Consider the following 16895-nt stretch of genomic DNA (forward strand, 5'->3'; position numbering starts at 1 on the left):
GTTGGTTGATAAAATAGTCAGAACATAATACAAAATATTGAAATTAGTACTTAATGTGACGAACACGATGACTTAGGTAGCTGGGTGTGGGGCGGAATGAATGGGAAATGACGATAGAGAGAGAGGCGGAGGGAGGGAGGGTAAGAGTGGATGAGGAGGAAGAGGAAAAACGGTAGGAGGAGGAGGAAGGGGAAAAACGGTAGGAGGAGGAGATGGAGAGAACAGCAGAAGCAGAAGATGAGGCCGAATGAGGGTGGAGTGGGACGGCGATAGAGAGCAACAGAGCGCGAATAAAAGAGAGAGGGGGGGGGAGAGCAAGAGAGAGGGGGGAGAGCAAGAGAGAGCGCGTGCGAGAAAGAGAAAGCAAGAGAGAGTGCGCGAAAGAAAGAGAGAGAGAGAGAGAGTTAAAGAGCGATTCAACAACAGTCGAGGCCAAGAAGAGGAAGAGAAAGAGGAGAACGGAAAAACAGCAGATAATAAGAGAGAGAGAGAAATGAGAATGCTAACAATAGCAGCTACGAGCAGAGGAGGAGGAGGAGGAAGTGAAGTAAATAAATAAAAGATATCAAATAAATATATAAATATACAAATAACGTAAAGCGAAGTCTATTTATAAAACAGAACCGTACAGTTGCATCTATCAGAAGTGGTACTGTTGCTAAGGCGTCATCTCTCACCCTTATACACTCCCACTTCCCCTCCTTTCTCTCTCTCTCTCTCTTTCTGTCAGTCACTGTCTCTCTTTCTCATTTACTCACTCCCACCTCTCCCACTGTCATTCATTTAACACATGCAATGGAGAAATGTAGAAATGTGTTTGTGTGCGCGAGCATCGCATAAAATAGGTTTGATCTCTTTTCGTTAGAGATTACACATAGACACATACCCACATACATACACTGATATATACTTACATACATACATGAACATGCACATGTCCATATATACATTCCCATATCTATACACTCATACATACACACGTTCACACATACAAATTCCCAAACTCTCTTTCTCTCTCACACACACACACGCACAGAAGGTTCTCCGTCGGTTTCGACGAGCAACAATCGTTCAACCATCTAAATGTCCTACCTCATGAGATTAACGTTTCAGTGGCACATGAAACGTACCTCAAAACATAATTCTTAGGCCGTACCAACATCACAGTGTGACAAAGCCGAGGGCATTTGAATCCCAGGTAGGAAAGGGTGATGGGAAGCAAATAAAAAGGGCATAGGTGCATGAACGAAATTTGGTAAGGGAACTCAAACCCAGGACCTTTTTTTTTTATTACAAAACAATGTCGATTTTTTTTCAATTTTGATATCCAAACAAATAGTTATATTTGTTCCGGATCGTCTGCAGCCTATTCTCCTCTCCCCTCCATCTTCCACTGCTTAATTTCCACGTTTTTCTTTCTGTTTCTTTGTATTTAAATATTTTCATTTAAAATATACAAGAGTTACAAAATAAAATCAAATAAATTGTACATCAATCAAATCAGCCAAATCTAATAATGGAAAAGTGATGTTTTAAATCAGTCCAATAATGCTTCTATGCTCGTTCGTTTTTGGCGATGAAGTTTTTCAAAGCGTTTTCATTGGCCACCCTCATCCCCCAAAATTAGAGTGTGCGCTCACACTCTCACCCTTCCTGCACTACCTGTTCCCGAACCTGTGAAGAGGGGAGGGGAGTAAAAACTCAATAAAGGATTCAATAAAGGGAGCTCAATGAGTGAGAGTTACAAGAATATATATATCATCAACATCATTTAACGTCCACTTTCATCTGAGAAAATCACTCTATTCCAAAATGAACTAGGTTTTTCTGACGTCTCCTGAGCCCATTTCTTTCTTTTCATGATATTAATTGGTTGAAGGAGAGGTTTTCTTCTAGCTGCTCGTCCATAATACCCAAACTTATGCAGATATGTAACACACGTTCTTGGACTAACTTCTAGCTGTTTTGCAATGTCAGAAGCCTTCGAACGTGGTTCGTTTTCCACAATTCTCTTCAGACAGCGAAACTTCCTTTGCGAATATTGTAAATTCTACACCGATGAAAACATATTAAGACGCTTAGATAAGAAATTTTGAAAATGAAAGGTGTCTATTTACTTCCTGCATGTCTGTGTACATATATACATACATACATACATACATATATATATATACATACATATACATACATATACATACATATACATATATATATATATATATATATATATATATATACGACGGGCTTCTTTCTGTTTCCGTCGGCCAAAACCACTCACAAGGCTTTGGTTGGCCCCAGGCTATAAACAATGAGTTTGTTTGTTTTTTTGTGTTCACTCGACCTGTTAGACAGAGCAACCAAACTTCCACCGCAAATAAACAACCTAAGGATACACCAGAGAGTGTATGGCTGTTACTCAAACTCTGTATCTAAGAATATAGACAGGATGGTCACGTCTGGAGCATCTTTCGTCAGTTTTCCTTGACATCAGAGCTGGTTTGGAACTGAACAACATGAATGGCGTCGGGATCTGCTGCTCAAAGCACTAACCACCACCACTCAATACCTGTGATTTCAGGTACTACTGCAATCACTACCACCACCACTACTACCACTACAATTACCACCATCACTACCACTACTACTACTACCACCACAACCACCGCCACCACCACCACCACTAACATAGCGATATTACAATTATTATTGCCACCACGACCTCGAACGACTTCAGCTGATACAACAATCATTACCACCACCACTACTACTACCACCAGCTGATTGATGTTGTTTAGTAACCCCAAATCCAAGCCTGATGAGAGAAGGGAGAGAGAGAGAGAGAGAGAGAGAGAGAGAGAGAGAGAGAGAGAGAGAGAGATGGTCAAAACATTCCAGCCGTGCCTATCCCGTCTTTCATTCAGATAGTGCATCAAGGACTATAAGAAAATTTGGTTGTTATTTCTAAGCAAATCGAACGACCACATAGAGGCCTTCCCAGTTGTTACAGTTGCAGTAGACGATGATGGTGGTGGTGGTGGTGTTTGGCCAAGGTCAGCTTTCATCAAACATTCTAGCCGTGACCATCCCGTTTTTTTTAAATTTTTTTTTTTTGGGAGATGGGATTATTTTCTTGACACAATGTTTCAATAACATCCAACACGTCATTTTTTTACTTTTTTTTTTTTTTTCAAAATAATGCGAATCGAAGATTTGACTGCTATTTCTAACCGGTTTGAACGACCACGGAAAAAAAAAAAAGAGACTCAACCTACTGTTTATTAGTGTCATCATTATCAGTTTTATTATTATTAGTAGTAGTAGTAGCACAGCTGTCACCCGTCCATGTTAACGGTTGACTAGGCTTCGAGTACAGTCACCGCACCCTTGACAAACATTTTATCAAAGGACGTTTCACGTTCAAACTCAAACGCTAGTGTCCTTCCTTCATCTACCCGAAAACACACAACGTCCCATCATTTCCAGCATCTCTTGTAGTGGTACAAATGATAGTACCACTACTATCATTACCAAACTAGCGCCACTACTACATCACGTAATCGTTCGTTTTAGCTAGAAATAACAGTCAATTCTCACTCAAATCGCACCATCACGTCCTAAAAAAAAACGGAGCGGAGAGGATTTATTGGAGAGTGTTTAAGATACGCTGACGGAAAAATAATTGGCGGGATGGTCACAAATGGAATATCTAACTGATCATAGAGTACTGATCCTTTAGAGCTCACTTGGATCTAAACAACCATTACACTATCAGGCCAGATCTCTGCGAGTTACGGCCTAGTCGTTAGGCGCGATTACCAACGGACCATAAAATTGCACGTGTAGAGCCGGCCTAGGATTATATAATTTCCACAACAAACATCTTACAAATGAGCGCATGCGTGTGTGTGGGTGTGATCCCGCACGTACGTACGTACGTAAATGAGGCGTTCGTTAGGTCCATGCTACGGACCTGTGGTATAGTCCTTAATCTAGATTTAATGTAATGTCCAAGAAGTTAACCTTCATACTACACTTTCCGAAAGATATATAGAGACTGTAGCACCCAACCCCGCCTGCCGGTTTTCTGACCCTTTCCGGCTAAGACTTGGGAACTTCCGAAAGCGATTAGGAGAACGTCATCCCTATAGAATCCGTAAACCTAATTGAGAGATTCGTTTACGTTCATAGGCATTCTTGTCATCCCAGGTACGTCGTCGGAGGCTTGATTAATAATATCTCCATTGGGGTAGCCATCCAATCTTTACGCCAATGAACGTAATCTGAACAATAATGCAGAATACAATAATGAGGCTCTGTGGGGTGGGGTATGATAGAGTGTGTGTGTGTGCGCGATAGATAGATATTTCAGTAATGACCAAACCATCGTCCAGTTAAATACCAATTATCTAGTCCTAGGGTACCTTCAGCTGAGTCCATTCTGTTAGAAGTAAAGATCTCCAGTATAAGACTGTTTTCCTTCGGCCCCTTTTCTTCCTCTATGTGATGATCGGGGGAAAATGTATTATTGATCAGCAATTTTGATTAAACTGAATTAGCTTTGAACCAGTTGAGGAAGCCTATCGTTCCACATGCTAGAAATAGCAGCAAGCAAACTCCTCCCTCTGAACAACCCCGCCCCGAACACCTTAAATAAAGAATTGCGATAAAGTAGTACTGGTGAGGCTTATTAATTAATATTATTAACTCAGAACGTAAAAACGAACGAAATGCCGCCACGCTGAGTTCAAATTCCAGTCGTGGTCCACTTTACCGTTCATCCTTTCCGGGTCAATAATGGTAGCAGGAACGGAGAAAGCTATGAAACCGAGCGACAGATTAAGACCACGACACAACAAAACAAAAAAAAAAAAGCAGTTTGGTCACTCACGGCTGGAACGTCTTTGATCACAGGATATCTGCCACTCGATTAGGTGTGACCTAGGGCTAAAACAACAGCAGCGTCAACTAATGACGGAACCGCTATTAGTCGTTTACTATTAAAATGCTTGTCAACATCGCCCTGTTCCAAGTTTTATATATAATCTACTCTACTATCAGAGCTCGTCACCACCATCACCACCACCACCACCAACAACAACAACAAGTCGCTACTACCATCACCAGCGACACACTTACGTAAACAAACATCAAGCCAGAAAGAGAGCCCGTAAGGAGGTCACTAGCCTTGTTAGAAATAGCAGCCAAATATTTCACAGATGTCTACCGTCTTAGACTAGAACGCCACACGGGATAAATGTTACATAATGTCTGGAGGGGATTAAAAAAAAGACAGCATGGTCATGGTTAGAATGTCTTTGATTATAAGTCTGCTTGATCAGGGTTAAACACCAACAGCGACAATCTTCTTTTACTGGTTTCAGTCATTGGACTGCGGCCATGTCGGAGCACGATACTGAAGGTTTTCTTCTTTTTTTCTGAAGTGTCTGTTACTTATTCCACGCTCTCTTTTGATACCAGTTGTCAAGCGGTAGTTGGGGCGGACAGCACCCACCACCACGTATATATGTACACACACACACACACACACACACACATGCGATGGGCTTCTTTCAGTTTCCATCTACCAAATTTACTCAGAAGGCTTTTTAGTCGGTTTGGATCTGTACTAGAAGACATTTACTCCAAGATGCCAAGCAGTGGGACTGAACCTGAAACACGTAGTTGGGAAGCAAACTTCTTACCACACAGCCAAAACGAAGAAAAAAAGGAAACCAAAAAAAAAAAAAAACTCAACGAAATATTCTCGTCATCATTATCACAATTATCCCTACCACAACACTATCATCGTCATCATCATCATCCAGAGATACCATGCCTTATACAAAACACATCAACACTCCTTATATTCTATTATATAACGTCACTGCTACGATTACGACGACCACCTCCACCTCCGCCGCCACAGTTTAAAAAGAAAACCTGATGACTAGTGTCAACATCATCGTCATCATCAACACCATCATCATCAAGTTGCCATTCCCAAATACAATATATAAAAAAACAAAACAAAACGGAAAAGAAATCCATCACCACTTAAAGACTACATTTATTACATAACAATTGCCGTCACCGCCACCATCAAGTACTAACCACCGTTGTTACCACAACCGCCAGCACTGAAAAACAAATAACCAGCATTTTTACCACCATTACTGATAATTAACTATCACCATCACCACCATCAATGTAACTAACGATTCCACCACAACCACAAACACCATCATCGTCATTGAATAACTAACCACCACCACCACCACCACCACCACCACCACCACATAACTAACCCATTCCCGTTCCCGTTGTCACCACCACTTATAACGAGTCAACCAGGGAGCCTCTATGTACTCCACGAGCTAGAAATAGCAGCCAAATCTTCCTTAAATCACCGCAGTCCTACCATACCGTTTCTATTTTACATCGGATAATGTAACCGCTGTTCCCTTTATATACGAAAAAAGACAGGATGGTCACGGCTGGAATGCCTTTGGTGATCATTGGTCTGTTTGTAAGAGAGCCTCTATGTACTCCAAGAGCTAGAAATAGCAGCCAAATCTCCCTTAACTGCCCCAGTCCCACCATACCGTTTTTTTAAAAAATAATACATTGGATAATGTAATCCTCGGCTCCCTGTACGTACGAAAAAAGACGAGATAGTCACGGCTGGAATATCTTTGATGATCATAGGTCGGCTTATAAGGGAGCCTCTATGTACTCCAAAGGCTAGAAATAGCAGCCAAATCCCCCTTAAATAATCCCCAGTCCCACCACAACTTTTTTTTTTTAAATAATACATTAGATAATGTAATCCTCGGTTCCCTGTAAATACAAAAAAAAAAGGGGGATGGTCACGGATAGAATGCCATTGGTGATCATAGGTCTGTTTGTAAGGGCGACCTTGGAGCGACCTAAAACAACATTAGCAAGAACAGCTATCATCATCATCATCATAATACCATTAACATTGATACCATCAAATTCTTGAGAGTTAATTCACCATAATCGCCAGCATCATCATCAAAGCATTACCATTCCAATAATAAGCCTAAATATAAACAAAACACCACCACCACCATTCCAACATCAGCGAAACCTTTGTAACTATTTTGTTATTTCAGCAACAATAATTAATTCTGGTGCATAATTACACCACAACCGCCGCCGCCACCACCACAACAACACGAGCCAAAGAAGAAGCCTCGAAGTAGTCGCCAGACTTGCTAGAAAGAACTGTTAAAATCTCACTTAAAATCACGTCCTTAAACCGTCATCTCAAACCGCTAGAAAAAGGTTCTCAAAATTCTTTGATTTCACAATGATACTAAACACACACACACACACACACACACAATGGTTTCACGTTTCGGCACAAGGCCAGCAATTTTATGGGGAGCGGGGAGGTTCATACTTAACTAGTACTTAACTTTATCGCCTCCGAAAGGATGAAAAGGCAAAAATCGACCTCGGTGAAATTTGAACTAGAGCCGGAAGAAATGCCAAGAATCTTATCCAATTCGTTAACGAATCTGCCAGCTCGAACGCGCATACATGCACATGTATGCATGGATGTATGTGTATATATATATATATGTCTGTGAGTTCCATACTATATTGGTGGTATGCTAGTAATAGTTGGAGAGTGTGATCTTGGATAAACGATGAGTGAATAAACGACTGGGTGGTGATGGTCACGGCTGGTATGTTTCCTGATTCTGATTGTATTTGGTTAGTGGGATTAAGTTACTTTAGCACCTCAAACCCGCCTGTCTTACAAACCATTTTCCATTACTGTGCTGTGACCACTATACCTGGGTCTCGTCTAACGCTACTGCGACAGTCTCCGCTCCCATGAACATTGCTGATCGTTGTATTATAAAAAAAAAAAAGGGTGAGGGGTAAGAAGAGTTATGAATGACCATGGGATTGCACCTAGAAAGTTCCCCTCCGAGGCACAAGTCCGGACAAGGTTGTTTATGGAAGACCATAATTTTTCAGATCGCACAATCTTCACTACGGTGTTAGGGTTAGGGTTACGGTTCAAGAGGGTTAGAGAATTCCATCACTAACCGTAACCGTAACCCTAAAAAGAAATTACCGAATTTTGACGAGAGAAGAAAAATGTTTCCATTTATTCATGTATTTGAGACGTGGCCCAGAGTGTGTGAGAAAGATCGTAACTTGGATATATATTTTTTTTTTGTTTCATTGGTTTCAAGGCAGGTAGCATATCGCGTTTAAGGGTCTTCAAAATTTGTTGGTAAGGTAGGATTGTATTAACACTATTAACACTAAGACAACTGGGCAAAGAAATTCACTAGGAGCCCCTACACACAAAACCACAGCATGCTCAGTTTAACTGGATCCTTACACCTGTAGGCCTTCGGGCAACTGCCCAGTGTGCCCATACACTTTCAGTATGTTAGGTTTGATAATTTAAGAAGATATCTAAGAGGATTCTTATCTTTAAGAATCAGAATTTTAAATGAAATGTTTACAAAGCCTTCGAGGCGAGGCTCGATAAAATACAACGCCAGTCTAAGTCGACTGACTGGCGGAATTTGTGACAGCGACGGACGAGAAATCGTCTGGTATTCGTTCTCCGGTTCTTTGTATTCTGAGATCTCGGATGTTTAACAGAGCTCAGCTCGTCTGTTTTTAACGCCACCATCATCAGGTCATCGGGTGCTTTTAGCAGAAATCGGACCAAGTTCCTGGTCTGAAGATACCGTGCTCACTTCGACTAGTTTAAGAAATCCATTAAAAAAAAGATGGGAGACGAGGGATTTTTGAACTCTGGTTTTCCCTCGTTAATAAATCAAATAAATAAGATAATAAAATAAAGTCACTAACGCTACCCAAAACGGGTGGCAACACTGTTTATATAGATAAATTATCTTATAGTAACTGGTTTGTCCTTTTACATTCTGAGTTCAAATCCAGCCTAAGTAGACACTGTTTTTTTTTTGGGGGGGGGGGTTCTTATCGTTCCAGGGATGGATAAAATAAAATTACCAGTGAATAAATGGGGTTGACTGATTTCATCGAATTTCTAGCGTCATACCGAAATTAGATATCATTATTATTGATTTTAGGCGGCGAGCTGGCAGAAACGTTAACACACCGGGCGAAACGCTTAGAGGTATTTCGTCTGCCGTTACGTTCTGAGTTCAAATACTGCCGCCGAAGACGACTTTACCTTTCATCCTTTCGGGGTCGATAAACCAGGTACCAGTTGTGTACTGGGGTCGATGTAATCGACTATCCCCTCCCCCAAATTCCAGGCCTTGTGGCTATAGTAAAGAGGATCATTATTATTAGGCGACCTTTCATACGTCTTTACATTCTGAGTTCAAATGCCGCCGAGGACGGCTTTTCCTTTCATCCTTTCGAGGTCGATTGAAATAAGTACATGTTGAGTACTGGAGTCGATGTAATCGACCACCCCACTCTCCGAACTTGCTGGCCTTGTGCCTAAATTTGAAATCCTTATTAATATTATTGATAATAGTTCAATCACTAATACATTGCATTTCTCACGGCGAGAATGACAAACAGTGTTTAAATTCAGCACAAATATTTCTCAAGAGACTTCTTTCGTAAAGCACCGGTTTATTTGTTTTTTTTTCTCATCGATGTTTAATATCCTTTGCCAGTAAACATCAGTGAAAGATATATAAAAGTATGTGTGTGTGTGCGTGTAACACATACCTGACGAGCTTCCACAATTTCTGTCTAGCAAATTTCATTCAAAAGCCTAACCGAGGTCCAGATAGAACATGGCATAAAGCATTTGCCCAAAGTGCCGAGCGGTGAGATCGAACCTACAGCCAAAGTGTTGCGAAGTGAACTTCTTAACCACACACAAATGTTGGAAGGGGCTATAAAGAAACGATATACTGGAATCTCCGAACGTCTACAAAAACTCGAATGTAACGGTTTATTGTTTATAAAATATGAAGTTTAATTAGTCATAAATAATAATTAAAGACTTCCTCACTGCTTCATAAATTATTATTTACATTTCATGCGCGGAATCCTAAGGAGTGTCTCTTTTATGTTTACATAATAGACCATATAACGATAATGAATTCAGTTTAATCCTAACAGTCACTTATGTAAAACGATGATAAAATTCTGAGGTGTGCTGTTTTATGTCTATGAAATATATCATAAAAAAGGTTATTCAATTCAGTTAATCTGGGTATAAATTTCGATAAAATGACGATTTATTAGTAAATAGAGTGCAGCTGCTTGACAGCAAAGGAACTACCTCTGAACAGAAGTAGCACCTTGCCAAGGATAGTTAGGTGGACAGTTATCATCGGTCCTTATTCACTTGATGGCTCCTCGCGTCACACGCCAGTACCCCACTTCAGCTGGTGGGCTAAACCAAGCACCAGTAGGCGGAAGATTCAGGTAAGGCTTCCCAAGCAGCCACCGGCTAGGGCGGAAGACCTTGCTCAGCTCAACGGTCTTGTGTTCGGGGCCAAGCCGTGTCTCGGGTAGAGGCATACAGCCGTGGTTAACAGCCTGACGAAATACCGGTAAGTATTTCGCTCGGCGTGTTAACGGTTCTGCCAGCTCGTCGCTTTAGTAGTAATGGTTTCAAATTTAACCACAAGGGCAGCAGTTTTTAGGAAGAGGGAATGAGTCGAGTACATCCACCACAGTGTTTCACTGGTACTTAATCTATCGACCCCGAAAGGATGAAAGCCAAAGTCGACCTCGGCGGAATTTGAACTCGGAGCGTAGCGACGGACGAAATGCCGCTAAGCATTTTGCCCGGCGTGCTAACGATTCTGCCAATTATAAAACCAAATAGAGTCGTTTAGTTTCTTATATTAAACCTAAAACTCCTCAAAGTTATATAACTCAAAATCTTCACCAACCCGGTCCTCAGTTACAAAATGTGTGCACGTGCGCGCGTGAGGATGGGTGCACGAGTGTGCGCGCGCGTATGTATGTGTGTGTGTATATATATATACGTAGCGTATATACACAAAAGCTTACATATATATATATATATATATATATATATATATATATATATATATATATACATACTTTATTTAAAAGCAGCAGAAATATAACAAAAAAACCGTTACTCTGAATTTCACGTTCCCGTTCATCGGACAGTTTTGTTAGAAAAAACTGTCCGATGAACGGGAACGTGAAACTCAGAGTAACGGTTTTTTTGTTATATTTCTGCTGCTTTTAAATAAAGCATATTACTCTACCTCTGGTATTTGAGTACTCTTTTTTCCACCTTGTTGCACATTGCATGTGCTTACTCCGGTATATATATATATATATATATATATATATATGCTCATATGTATATAAATATGAATGCATATATACATATATGCAGAGATACATAAATACAGTGTATGCATATGTGCTCTGTGTTCGTGTGCAACTATGACAATGTGTTTGTGCATATGCACGTTTATGCATGCGTGCACACAACTGCATATAGACATGCATGCATGCACGTGCATAATGCACCTATGTTGTGTGCTCGCATGTACCTGTGGCAATGTATATATACACGAGTGTGCGTGTGCATGTATGTGTGAGTGTGTGTATGTGTGTGAGCATGAGTGTGCGTGTACTTGGCTCATGTGCAAGCTTGTTTGTGTACCGATTCGAGTGACCTGGAGAGAAAAATTAATGTATATAGGGGAGGGGAGGTTGGGAAATGAGGAAAACAAGTCATACATACTATATATAAATGAGAGAGAAATAAAGAAAGAAACTGAAGGAGAGAGAGAGAGAAAGAAAAGAAGGCAAATGATAGTCACAGTATAGACGAAAGACAGAGGGAGGGAGAGGGGAAAAGAGAGAGAGAGAGAGAGACGGAAAAGAATATGAGAAAGAGTGAGGGAGGAAAGAGAGAATAATACGAGAAGGAATAAAAGGGAGGAGGAGGAGGAACAGGAGAGAGAAAAAGTTCATCAAAAGTATTTTCCTCCTCCTCCTCCTCTTCTTATGCTTGTAGAAGAAAAATATATTTCCATATTTAGGTCAGTGTTTTCGGGTGGAGGAGGGTGGATGGCAGAAAGGTTGGGGTACCTCAAAAGATACTCGTTGGCTACTGGTTGTGATGATAGCTGTTCAAGTAGAGGCGGTGGTAGTGTTGTTGGTGGTGGTTCTAGTAGGAGTGGTGGTGCTGTTAGAGATGTAGCTGTGGTGGCTGTGGTGTGTTATTAGTGATGAGGTGATGGTAGTAGTGCTACTAAACGTAGTTCGTAGTGGTGTTTCTGGTGGTACTGCTAGTGTGGTGGTGGTGGTTAGAGGGTTAGTGTTCGTTGTTTAACTCTAGGTTAACCTTGATCAGTCAGACGTGTATACCCATCACCTAAGTTAGTCTCTGTGCATGTGGGACTACATCTTGCAATATGTGCTTCTTGTTTTTCTTTTTCTTTTTTGTTCCTGTAACGTAGGGTGTGGTTTGAGGAAGATTAAAGCTACTATTTCTAACAAATCCAAAGACAACGTAGAGACTTCCTTAGCAGGGTGGTGGTGGTTAGGGCAGTGATACGAACATTGTTGTTCGTACTGCTGTTTCGCTCCAGATCAGCTACGACAGAGCAGCCTATAACCAAAATCATTCCAGTCATATTTTTTTAAAGACATCATTTATTCAAAACTATATTATCGAACGTATTTATCCATTTGTTTGAAGACGGTAGGAATTGGTTTGACGGTTGTTTGGCTGTCATTTCTAACAAGCTGAGCGACCATCTCAGATGCTCCTTCGTTAGTTCGAGTGAAAGCAGTGTTTGTGTTTACAGGTGTTAATGATAATGAAGGAGCGGGTGTTAGTGCAGTCTTTGAAAGAGACATGGGTGCTACTAGTTAATGGTGGTGGTGGTGTGTTAACATTGTGGAGATAGTATTGGTAGTAGTAGTAGTAGTGGTAATATTAGCAGTGGTTGTTGTCGTTGCAGTTGTGAAGCAGAAACCAGTTCTAATCAAATTATTCTAGTCATAACCATCACGTGTTCCTTGTAGCATACAAGGGGACTGGACCATGCACGGGCAAACTACCACCCGCAAGGCTTTCTGATTGGCACACCTAACGAAATATTTCAAGATAGTAGTGCCTGTTTCCAGAGCGGTTTTGGTTACTATTTCTAGCATGACGAGCGGCTACACAGATGCTCTTTCTCTCCCCCTCTCTCTCTCTCGTTGGCTCGGGTGATAACAAAGATGGTGGAAATACGACGAGGTATGATAAATAGTAGTAGTAGCGCTAGTGTTAGTGGTTGAAGGTGAAGTAGTTGTGGAGTTAGTAATACAGAAATAGCGAGTGGTATTATTTGGCGTTGGCAGTGCAGAGCGGTGGAGGTGGCGGTGGGGGGGGGGGGGGGGCCAGAGTGCGTGTGAATAGCTGGGCAAGTAGGTCGAAAGGCGGGTAGATACGTGAAGTCGCCTGGTGTTGATGGATGACGCTTCGTGAGTGCGTGCGCGAGCGATTAAACCCTGAAGCTCACATAGAAATAATAAACATTCACGCGCACGCGCGCGCACTCACACAAGGAGAGAGATTAAGAGGAAAATACGCAGGGGCGCCAGCTGGATGGAAACTCAATAGGCAAGGGTGTGCGCTAGTATACTTGCTAGATGTTAGTAAGAGGTTTCGAATAATTAAAATTATTAAAATTCAGACGTACTGACAGTAAGACGTTCTTTGAGGGAGATTTGGTTGCTATATCCAGCGAGTTGAGCGATCACGTAAAGAAACACAATATAGTAGTAGTAAAATGATTTGACACAAAAAAACTGCCGGCAGACCATGCATGACTATCTTCTTCGATAGTCAGTCAGTCGATGATGGCTCATTGGTCGTCGCTTCAAACTTTGCCATACCCTAAATAAACCAGAGAGCCCCTACGTGCCGCTTGACATGCTAGAAATGACAGCAAAAACCTTCCTCGTAATGAATAAAGACGTATTAGACGATGCTGCCTTAAAATAAGAATAATAATAAGGCGAGATAGTCATGGCTGAAAATGAATGCTTTTTGATCAGTGAGTTCTCTTTAATCAAGGCTGAGCTGGGGCTAAATGAGAACGATAGCCGAACAATGTCTTCGGCAAATCACTGTCGTACGACCTTGTTCTCGTAAAATGAAAGAAAAAGTAAAGATAAAAAAACATTTAAAAAGCCTCGACAATGTTTTCAGTAAACGGGAGGTACTCTAAGGGAAGAATACGACTAGGTCGCTGGGTACGGTAGAAATAACAGCCAAACTTCCTTCACATCATATCATAGCTACCGCCTTACAGGAAAGAGATAGGGACACATTAGAGATAATGTGGTCCTGGATGCACTATGGGAAGGTCACAACTGGAACGGTTTTGTCGACAGATATGTTCAACCAGAGCTGACTTGATGCGAAACATCAACAACATGAGTGGACTTGGGGAATTCGTGTTCATTTCTTAAGCAGCTTCCCTTTTTCGTATGCTTCTCCCACACCCGGCTCCAGCCATACTGTCAAGCTAGCAACTCCGGGATCGATCTCACTGCGCAGCACCTCGAACCTTTGACTCTTTACCACGAGCCGAGCGAAACTGTACTCATTCTTGAACGGTCATTCTTAGATTCGTCGTCTATTTCACCTCTACGACCCCTTTCCCAGGCAAAGCAATGCACTAGTGTCCCTTCAATACTCGACCCCAGTATACGTAGATAAGTGTATCCACTTCCACAACAGCTAGCACCCAGCTTTCATATGGGTGCCTTCAACGGAGTCCACTGTGTTGCAAGTATTTTGACCAAGTTCCCGGTTTGAGGATAAATTTGATAAGTTGGATCGCCGTTTTTTTACCGCAACAACCTATGGAGTTGTTGTTTCTCTATACCCTTCACGAGCCTCACCCATTTCGGAGGCCCTGGCAAATAAAGGTCAAGGTTACAGATCATTGCCCTTTCTCTTCCCTCGAAGCTTTAAAAACATACAAAGCAGACGAGAGAGAGGTGGGAAAGGAACGAGACTATTTTGAAACATAGATAATGTAGACTACTACTTCTAACAGAAGAGAAATGGAAGGAAGTAAACAAAAGAACGGTTCAACGTAAGGCATAGAGGAGCAACAGTCATTAGCTTGGTGGTTGCTTTAGCTTCAAGTTGGCCCTGATCAAGCATACATATAAACAAAAGCATTCTAATCGAAACCGTCCCATATATTAACGAATATATGCGATTATATATTGTCATTTTATTTTCTGTTTGAGACGGTAGGGTGTTTGATTTCAGGATAATTTGACTACTATTTCTGACAGGTAGTTCAACTACGCAGAAGCTACCACAAAAGCTCATATAATAGTTTGTTGTTTAGTACGAGGTCAACGATGATCGAACAGACGTATGATCAGAGGCGTTCCAGCTGTGACCATCTCGGATTAAGGACTATTATTATTATGTGTTCTTCTTTTGTCTCTTTAAGACGGCAAGATGTGTAGTTTGAGTGAAGGAGAGATAGAGGGGGGGATTATTGCTGGTGTTTCTTGCATTGCTACGCCATTTCTTTAGTGCGCAGTAGAATACGCCGAGGAAAAGAGAGGTGGCTGCGAGAAGGAACTGTGCAGAAAGGGAAGGAAAGTGTGTGTGTGTGTGTGATGAAATACGAAAAGAAGGGTTAAAAATATGCGAAGTAGAAAGCAACAAGCACCGGGCGGCTAGGAAAGACGGGCTGGCTGCTTAGTCGGTTGGCAAAACGAAAACAGCTGATCAGGATTTAAGGTACTGAGATGATGTTTGAAGCGAGGCCAACTGACAGATCCAAATCTGCCGGTGACCACCATCACCACCACTACGCACAACACCTGTCGCATTCTCCGAGCCTGTGTGTGTTTGTGTGGGGGGGGGGGGAGAGGAAGGATTATTTATGTGTGTCGCTTGAACTAACGCAAGAAAGGCGATTTAACTACTCGGAGTAGCGACGGAGTGGACTCGCCAGTTTTGAACGAACCAATAATATACTTTAGTGCATGTGTTGAATACTAGTATATCTCCATTTTGTAATATATACAGACACACAGATATACATATATGAGAGAGAGAGAGAGAGAAAGAGAGAGAGAGAGAGAGAGACAGACAGACAGACAGACAGAGTGGGGAGAGATAAATTCTGTTTTGGGTAGTATTGTGTGATTGCGTGTAAATAGAATGTGTTATATACTGATTACATATAATTAAGTGTATATATATATGTATATATATAATGCATTTATTTAATATGTACATAGCTAATACTACCTGTAACAATCTCTCTCTCTATCTCTCTCTCTCACACACACACACACACACTTCTGCTGTCTGTTCCTGTTTTTGACAGAATACAAAACACCTTACAGCTTCATAGAAGAAAATACAATGCAACACTGTGATGTCCATGCCTTCCTCTCAGGCACTAAGCCACGTAAATTAAAAAAATATAATTAAAAAAAGAGTTGCCGGTAGCTTATTTCACGCTCCACAGCACTCGCCAAGTGTTACATAACAAATATTTATTTCTCTTGAATGTGAAACCAGGTCAAATTTCGTAAAAGAGGGCGGAGGGAAAGAGGGAGGACAAAAGAAGAGACGGGTGAGAGGAATGGGGAAAGAGGGTGGAGGGAGTGAGAGGGTGGAGGGAGTGAGAGGGTGGAGGGAGTGAGAGGGTGGAGGGAGTGAGAGGGTGGAGGGAGTGAGAGGGTGGAGGGAGTGAGAGGGTGGAGGGAGTGAGAGGGAGAGATAAGGCGAGAGGAAAGGTGGGTGAAAGAGTGAGGGACAAGGCGGAAGGAAGGGCAGGAGAGATGAAAGGGAGAGGGCGAGATGAAGAGACAGCGGGAGAGAAAGAGACAGAAAAGGTAAAGAAGGGGAG

The 16895-nt window shown here is 41.6% G+C and overlaps 1 protein-coding gene across 7 annotated transcripts in view; it reads right to left on the minus strand.

Moving 5' to 3' along the window:
- The window catches only part of LOC106877577 (putative monocarboxylate transporter 5), an 89973-nt gene that overhangs the window by 45787 nt on the left and 27291 nt on the right, over positions 1 to 16895 (minus strand). For 3 of the 7 annotated variants that reach the window (XR_016237485.1, XM_089337967.1, XM_089337969.1), the window contains exon 1: positions 4889 to 5043. The exons of the other annotated variants lie outside the window; for them this stretch is intronic. The gene's annotated coding sequence lies outside the window, so the exon portion shown is untranslated. Of the gene's footprint in view, positions 1 to 4888; positions 5044 to 16895 lie in introns of those variants that run through there. 7 annotated transcript variants of the gene reach the window in all.

Source organism: Octopus bimaculoides, chromosome 20, assembly GCF_046866305.1.
Source record: "Octopus bimaculoides isolate indiv1 chromosome 20, ASM4686630v1, whole genome shotgun sequence".
Classification (NCBI taxonomy): domain Eukaryota; kingdom Metazoa; phylum Mollusca; class Cephalopoda; order Octopoda; family Octopodidae; genus Octopus; species Octopus bimaculoides.